Raw genomic sequence first — 9,860 nt, 5'->3', positions numbered from 1 at the left:
CAAACAGCGCTGATGTGGACACCAGGAGAAACATTGTGCCGTGAATGAACTAGTAATACTTTTGTCCACAGACCAGCAACATTCACCATGGATTTAATATAGTAACACTAACTGTAACCAGTTTGGCTGGAATAGTGAAATGCTTACAAGTACTTCACACATCTTTTTCCAGCACTTCAAAACTCAAATATTATATAAATAAATAGCCTATATGAAGATTTCAGATGCAAAAGCCTCTATAAGTGCCATTTGAAATTTTCTTCTAGAATGATCATTTTTATGAAGCTTGTATATTTAAGTTCAGTAATTTTACTCAAATGACAATTAATAGGCAATCTTCATTGCCATTTAAGTGAAATTACTGAACTTAAATATACAAGCTTGATAAAAATGATCATTCTAGAAGAAAATTTCAAATGGCTTTTGCATCTAAACTCTTCATATATTAAAATGTTATTTTTAATGTGATGACCAAAACATTATTTGTTCATCCTTCAAAGATGACCCCCATTTATAAACCTGAAAGTTTCAAGATGAAGGAAAACTCACACTTATTTAAAAAATATTTTTTCTTTTAACAAATAGGAAATTTCTCTGGCATTTCTTACTTTTTGCTGTATCGAAAACGTACCGAACCGTGACTTTAAAACCGAGGTACGTACCGAACCGTGATTTTTGTGTACCGTTACACCCCTAATATATATATATATATATATATATATAGTAGTCCTGTAGAGTGTTGTGGGGAATGTTGTACATTTGTGCTTCCACTTCATTCACAAACATCTCTTTTGCGTACATCTTTTTCTTCCTTGACATCTTCTCCTTTAACGTTACTGACTTTCCTTTGAAATGATCATATGTTATACATAGTTAATCACGTTAGCTTTAAATGATATATCATTGCAAAACTGTGTGAATAAAAACAATTTATAATCAATCACTTCTTGATGTATGAAATCTTATTAAATATGTGTGAATATTTTATCATTGTGTTTAACTTTAAGTTAAATAACACAAGTTACTTTTTATGAAATGTTGGCTATGAAATAACATCACAATCAATTGAGTTATAGGTAATTTTTAATTTGTTAAATAATGTTAAAATATTAAATGTATGTAACGTTAACTTAATTGACCCTTTATGAATACATGAAACATCATCACTGCACAAGACAATGGGCAAACCGATTCTGTGATGATGTTTATATTCATATAAAGGGTTGACCACAATCGTTTGAAAATTCCCATTTCAAAGAATTTATTTAACAAAAAGGTAATATATTTAATAATTTGTGCTAACCTAATATTTATTTCATAAAGACTGTAATACTGTGAGAATCAAATTAAATCGAAATGTACATTTTCGCTGCTCTAGGCCTAGTTCAGACTGTCATTCCAAATCCGATTATCTTTATTATTATTCGATAATAATAATAATAATGTGCTAATCTCGTTTAATAATTATTCGCTTATTATTATTAGCCTATACCGTGTATCCGATTGGAATCGGATCTAAAGTGATTGATGTCCACACTGTGTGTCGCAAGTGTTATCAGATCCGATGTGTGTGTCCGCGCAGATCTTCCGTTTTCAGGAATATCTGCATCGGTTTCTATGGCAATGACGTTGCGTTGCTAGGCACACGCCAAAAACAACAACCGCAACATGGAGGGGTTTGCAATAGAGATGTTGACTTATTTAAATTGTACATGTTCAACATGTTTCCTATAAACAACGTCTGACAATGTTGTTCGTGGCGTGAGAAAGTCTTAAACCACGCAAAATCCGATCAGATCGTTCAGACTGAGACCGGATTTCCAGAAATGCGATTTAAATCGGATTTCAAACCACATATGAATGTAGCTAGAAAGTAAACGGATTTGTAAAGATCGTATTTCATGTGGTTTTTAACTGTTCACACTATCTGAATCTGACCGGATGTGCATAAAAATCAGATTTGGACTGACAGTCTGTCTTATGTTAGGCCTAGTTGTCTCCCCAGAACTGCAGTCTGAAGTGTAAGTTAACTAACCGGCCATTTTCAAAGCAAACTTACTGAAGTCTCATTTGTACAAACGGCTGGGGAGTCTCTGTCTTGATCGGGGTGAAAGAGGGAGAAATAAAGAGACATATATATTTGGTGCATGACCTGGAAGATTTACACATGGTTAGTCTAACTTACGTGTCGCGAGTCAGAGATGTCATCAGTGAAAAAAAGTGTCGGCTCGTTTAAGTGTGCACAACATATCGGTATAAATCTATATGATGTTATAAAATACATAGTAAATGAGATGAAATACTTACTTTCGGCGTTTCCCTGTTTAAAAGCAACTTCTCGTCTGCTCCGCTCCTCGAGTCAAAGAAAAAGTCTCTGAGAAAAGTTTAGGCGCGCACACAGCACATAAATATCGATGTTATAAAATAAATATCGTAAATCAGATAAAACACTTAATTTCGGTGTTTTCCGTCCTCGTATGATCCGCATCGCGAGTCAAAGAAAATGGCGTCGCTTGTTGGAGACACTGCACGACAAACTGTGAAGCCCCGCCTTCTTTAATCATCTGACATTGATGAGTGCGTTGCTAATGTTACACTTGTTTTATAGTCTATGGTTGTACAGTATCAGTATAGTTTTATTGAATGCCATGTCAGCATCTGCGGCTATCTTCATGGCAAAAACTGAATTACAAAAGTTACTTAACATACAATAAAAATAAAAACCAAGCAAACTGAAAAATAAATAAATACAGCAATTAATATTATACACGCATTTTAACATTAACATGTAATACAAATTGTAAAACCTCTTCTGGTAAAATTTTACTAAATAAGTCTTTAAGTGAGCTTACTTGCTAATGTTACACAAACTGCCCATGTTCCCGTTCACCATCAGACAGCTTCCGTCTAACTATCAAGCCCCGCCCACACGTGACGGGATTGGTCACATGTTTGTGATGCGGGAAACAGGGGCGTTTTTGAGACTGTCTTTGGTTCACTGCAGTTTTAAGGAGAAAATACTCAGCAATGCTGTCGACTTATGAATTTACACATGGTTTGTCTTAAAGCACATTAAAAACACCATAGACACATAAACAAATACTTAATTCTCACCACAGGGGGGCTTTAAATGACTGAAGTATTTAGATAATTCCACTGTGGTGATTTAGTCTTGCAAGAACAACTAATTAAGTGCAAATACCCCAGGTGCATCCTGTTAAGACCAATACATATAATTAACTTGCTGATGTAATTAATTATGACTAATGAATAATTGATATAATTAAGGCCGACTGCATCTAGATGTACAACCAAACCTAAAAATGGCGTCAATTGCAGGTAAGATATTTTCATACATTTGAAGAACCATCTCATAGGTTAATATATTTCTTTATAAATGTCCCGCTTCAGGAAAACCTGAAGACACTAATGCCCAGGAAGATGATCTACACACAAATCAGGTAAATTGTATGTTTTTGCATTTATGTTTGAAAACCACATGATTAATTCTTTTTTAAAACAGTGTCCTTCTGAGAGAAGCCTGGAGGCTCTTGATGCCCAAATCTCTGAGAGAGAGAAGCAGATCTGGCTCTGCGACGCGATCATGAACGACCTGCTGCAAATCCAGAACATCGTCGCTGTGGGTTTAATACGGTTTTATAGAGTTGCTTTTAAAAGGCTTTTCAACTCTACTTATTCAAGTTTTTATTTTGGTAGGAAAAAGGCCTCGAGAACACATCATATCCAGGACCAGATAACTGAGCAGATTATGATTTGTAATATGTGTGTGTGTGTGTTTATAAATAAAATCTTGATGTGAAAGTGTTGGGATGGAACGATTTCTTTCTGAAACAAGAAATAATGTAAACAATCACACAGGGTTTTACTGGTATTGTATTGCTTTTTGATTCAAAAAGTTATTACTTTGCCATAATACTTTATACAAAACAAGCATATGAGAAAAAATTTCACATTATACATTCTTTAAAAATACAGATCTTTACAGTTTCCTCACACTCTGGGTATCAAAAGCAGTCATTGTGGAAGCATTTGTCACTCGACTAACATGCCGGACCAGAAGATCAGAATCTCTGAATAAATATCTTCTATGAAAAGCAACTGTTTAATAAGCTATTTTTGTTGCACTGAAGGCCCACATCATAAGTTAATGCCTTCAGAAGACCCACGTGTGAATGAAAGCGTAATGATGATGATGAGGATGATGGCACCTGACGAAGGTGGAATGATTCAACATGAAAAAAAAGCTGATCTTGAAGGTCAAGCAAGTAGTTTTTCACAACTATTTTTCCAACATTAAAACAAATGCATGATTTTTATGTCATGTGAGTGTCAAAGAAATTACATAAAGCAGCAAAAGTTCTCAACAGGAATATATATATATATATATATATATATATGTATGTATATATAAACATTGCAATGCCCAGATACAAAACAAAACAACAGATTAAGTCACATCAAACATAACTGTACACAACAACATTTTGATGGGTTAAGAAAAAAAAGGCTTTTAAATGTGAAATATTCAATGCAACAGGACAGTTTCACTCTATGATGACTTGCATATGCTAAATATGAACGCTGACACGTGATATTTTGCGTGTGAACATGTACAGATGGAGTGGTTTGATGCTCTGTGACACATTGCATAGTTGTTTTTGTTAGTTGATGAATAAAAATTGGCTTCAGTCGAAATTAATCTTTCATCCTGTAAAGTAACTAGTCCTATATGAAATGTCAACAAACAATAAGGTCAGAAAGCATGTGCATTATTATTATTAAGGTACGGTTGATCATGTTTATCGGCTGGATAAGTGCCGGTCATTAGGGAAAGAACTGTTGTTCAAACTTTAATGTTCCAGTAATAAGTTTGCACAGTTCATGGATAAGAAGAAAATGTAGTGGATAAATAAAGCACCGGATCGACACTGAGGAGCGACGCACAGGTTCTCGCGCAGCGACGACTCGCGCTGTTGTTTGGCACTGGACAGGAAAGGCTCAGTGTTTCTCCGCCGGGATCGGAGGCGGGGGGAATGAAAGAGCGAGCTGGAGTTGTAAGGCAGTTCTCGAATAACAGGGTCTCTGGAGAACTACACACTACACACAGCTGACAGCGCAGGCAGTGCAGAGGCTCGGCTCTCGTCTCACACACACACACACACACACACCTGTACAAAAATACAAATACAATCTAATGGCTGAAACATTTATCATTTCAAATCTACTATATATTTACATTACAGTCGGCTAGAGTCTTTACAGCAGTGGTTTATAAGAGAGGGGCGAACGAGCGCAGGCTGAACCGTGGCCGGGTAGTGCACTACACACGCACACACTCACTGACTCACTCACTCACTCACTCACACACTCACACACTCACTCACGCTCTCACTCACTGACTCACTCACTCACTCACACACTCACTCACGCTCTCACTCACGCACACTCACTCACGCTCTCACTCACTCACGCTCTCACTCACTCACACACTCACTCACGCTCTCACTCACTCACGCTCTCACTCACTCACGCTCTCACTCACTCACGCTCTCACTCACTCACGCTCTCACTCACTCACGCTCTCACTCACTCACACACTCACTCACGCTCTCACTCACTCACGCTCTCACTCACTCACGCTCTCACTCACTCACGCTCTCACTCACTCACACACTCACTCACGCTCTCACTCACTCACGCTCTCACTCACTCACGCTCTCACTCACTCACGCTCTCACTCACTCACGCTCTCACTCACTCACACACTCACTCACGCTCTCACTCACTCACGCTCTCACTCACTCACGCTCTCACTCACTCACGCTCTCACTCACTCACGCTCTCACTCACTCACGCTCTCACTCACTCACGCTCTCACTCACTCACACACTCACTCACGCTCTCACTCACTCACACACTCACTCACGCTCTCACTCACTCACGCTCTCACTCACTCACGCTCTCACTCACTCACGCTCTCACTCACTCACGCTCTCACTCACTCACACACTCACTCACGCTCTCACTCACTCACGCTCTCACTCACTCACGCTCTCACTCACTCACACACTCACTCACGCTCTCACTCACTCACGCTCTCACTCACTCACACACTCACTCACGCTCTCACTCACTGACTCACTCACTCACTGACTCACTCACTGACTCACTCACTGACTCACTCACTGACTGACTCACTCTCACTGACTCACTCACTGACTCACTCACTGACTCACTCACTGACTCACTCACTGACTCACTCACTGACTCACTCACTGACTCACTCACTGACTCACTCACTGACTCACTCACTGACTCACACACTCACTCACACACTCACTCACTGACTCACTCACTGACTCACACACTCACTCACTCACTCACTGACTCACTCACTGACTCACTCACTGACTCACTCACTGACTCACTCACTGACTCACTCACTGACTCACTCACTGACTCACTCACACACTCACTGACTCACACACTCACTGACTCACACACTCACTCACTCACACACTCACTCACTCACTCACTCACACACTCACACACTCACTCACACACTCACACACTCACTCACTGACTCACTGACTCACTCACTCACTGACTCACTGACTCACTCACTGACTCACTCACTCACTCACTGACTCACTCACTCACTGACTCACTCACTCACTCACTCACTCACTGAGTCACTCACTGACTCACTCACTCACTCACTCACTCACTGACTCACTGACTCACTGACTCACTCACTGACTCACTCACTGACTCACACACTCACTGACTCACACACTCACTGACTCACACACTCACTGACTCACACACTCACTCACTCACTCACACACTCACACACTCACACACTCACTCACTGACTCACTCACTCACTCACTGACTCACTCACTCACTCACTCACTCACTCACTCACTGACTCACTGACTCACTCACTCACTCACTGACTCACACACTCACTGACTCACACACTCACTGACTCACTCACTGACTCACTCACTGACTCACTCACTGACTCACTCACTGACTCACTCACTGACTCACTGACTCACAGACTCACACACTCACTGACTCACACACTCACTCACTCACACACTCACTGACTCACTCACTGACTCACTCACTGACTCACTCACTGACTCACTCACTGACTCACTCACTGACTCACTCACTGACTCACTCACTGACTCACTCACTGACTCACTCACTGACTCACACACTCACTGACTCACACACTCACTCACTCACTGACTCACTCACTGACTCACTCACTGACTCACTCACTGACTCACTCACTGACTCACTCACTGACTCACTCACTGACTCACTCACTGACTCACTCACTGACTCACTCACTGACTCACTCACTGACTCACTCACTCACTGACTCACTCACTGACTCACACACTCACTGACTCACACACTCACTCACTCACGCTCTCACTCACTCACGCTCTCACTCACTCACGCTCTCACTCACGCACTCACTCACGCTCTCACTCACGCACACTCACTCACTCACTGACTCACTCACTCACTGACTCACTCACTCACTCACTGACTCACTCACACACTCACTGACTCACTCACACACTCACTGACTCACACACTCACTCACTCACACACTCACTCACTCACTCACTCACTCACTCACTCACTCACTCACTCACTCACTCACTCACTCACTCACTCACTCACTCACACACTCACTCACTCACACACTCACTCACTCACTCACACACACACTCACACACTCACTCACTCACTCACTCACTCACTCACTCACACACTCACTCACTCACTGACTCACTCACTCACTGACTCACTCACTCACTGACTCACTCACTCACTGACTGACTCACTCACTCACTGACTCACTCACTCACTCACTGACTCACTCACTCACTCACTCACTCACTCACTCACTCACTCACTCACTCACTCACTGAGTCACTCACTGAGTCACTCACTGACTCACTCACTGACTCACTCACTGACTCACTCACTGACTCACTCACTGACTCACTCACTGACTCACTCACTGACTCACTCACTGACTCACTCACTCACTCACACTGCTGCTTGTTCTTCTGAATCCCTGAGCGGGCCACAACAGAGACTCGTGGGGTTTTCAGGAAAGGAAAGTGCAGGGCGACGCGACGAGACGCAGAAACACTGCGATCTGTAACAACCAATGAGAGAGAAGAAAGAAAACCCAAGCACACGCCCGTCACAAAGGCAAGATGACAGTGTCTGATCCCATCACAGAGTTTCAAGAGCTCATATTTCATCCAAAAATCAAGAGGACATTTTTTTTTTTGCATAAATAAAAATTAAGATTAAAATCAGTCTAAATTCAATTCAGTTTAATTTTTTTTTTTACATTAACATGATGAGAATCACGGATGAAATGGTCATTAATAGCCATAATATTCTAAATGGTTATAAAATTGGGTTAATTTCTTTATGCAAAAAAAAAACCATTTCATATCTTTCTTTTGATTATGGGAAATATGACCCGAAGAATTTCTAGACGGGTTTCGTGAGATCCACTTAAAGTATCTTGCTCCGCCCAGTTGGGGAGCGAAAATTGATTGAAAATGTGGGAAAGAGAGCTACATTAATCCAACAATTGAGTATTTTAATAAATTAACATATATAAAATTAAATACTAAGTTATAGGCAGCCAAAACAAACCTCGGAATTACATTTAAAAGGCAGGGAAATGTTCATCGCAATTCATCCAGACTGACAAACCGTAAAATAAAACATCTCAAAAATCACATTATCATGACCACTGCAGCCTTTCCAATAAATTACACATAAAATACTTCAATGTTTCAATGTGCAGGACTTCGTGTAGACGACTTCAAACCATGATGGAGGCCTTACTGTTGAAGTCTCATATATATATATATCCCATCGATCTAGTGGATTTCAAGTTTAAACTTAAGTACAGCATGTACGCCTCTTGTTTTGTACGGTGAATCTCTATAAGCAAATGTCAATAGTAATAATTCAGCGGGGTTAAACGCTAATGAGGCTCAAAGCTAATCAGGACTGCACGATTAATCACAGTGAAACCGCACGCGATCTGGCAAAGGCTGCGATTATTAAATGCACAGTTTGTGTAGCGGCTGATCGTAGTAAATGCTTCTCCATCTGAACACCAGAGGGCGTCACACACACACCACATATCCCTCTGAACACCAGAGGGCGTCACACACACACACACACCACATATCCCTCTGAACACCAGAGGGCGTCACACACACACACACACCACATATCCTTCTGAACACCAGAGGGCGTCACACACACACACACACACCACATATCCCTCTGAACACCAGAGGGCGTCACACACACACACACACCACATATCCTTCTGAACACCAGAGGGCGTCACACACACACACACACCACATATCCCTCTGAACACCAGAGGGCGTCACACACACACACACACACCACATATCCTTCTGAACACCAGAGGCCGTCTCACACACACACACGGCAAATATCCCCCGCAGAAGTACGCTAACGCACATCACTCCAGGAAACCCCTGTGGGCTTCATAGTATCTCTGTATCTGAATAAACAGAAGAGGGAAACGCTTTGATTGATTAAACACGACTAATAAACACACGACTGCCTTATTCTGTGTGAGAAGCGCATCACCTCACAGGAGGACGAGCTCAGCTGTGCTTATGAAGGGAGTTTGGAGTAAAAGCGTGTTATAAATGTTATCTTTTGTTGGACAAGAGGTTCATAAATGCGTCTCGTGTCTGGAAAGATGTTTGACGTGTGTTGCTTTTTCAAATGCA

At 41.1% G+C, this 9,860-nt stretch overlaps 1 long non-coding RNA gene across 1 annotated transcript; it reads right to left on the bottom strand.

The window, feature by feature from the left end:
- Nucleotides 1-3,876: 3,876 nt before the first annotated feature.
- LOC130085732 (uncharacterized) lies at nt 3,877-6,837 on the bottom strand. Its single transcript, XR_008807162.1, has 2 exons — nt 6,578-6,837; nt 3,877-5,341 (listed from the first exon to the last, which is right to left on the bottom strand). It is a non-coding gene; the product is annotated as an uncharacterized LOC130085732 (long non-coding RNA).
- Nucleotides 6,838-9,860: the final 3,023 nt, after the last annotated feature.

This window comes from Rhinichthys klamathensis, unplaced genomic scaffold (assembly GCF_029890125.1).
Source record: "Rhinichthys klamathensis goyatoka isolate OS25496 unplaced genomic scaffold, OSU_Roscu_1.1 h1tg000087l_1, whole genome shotgun sequence".
Taxonomy (NCBI): Eukaryota; Metazoa; Chordata; class Actinopteri; order Cypriniformes; family Leuciscidae; genus Rhinichthys; species Rhinichthys klamathensis.
This window is presented reverse-complemented; position numbering and strand designations above follow the sequence as displayed.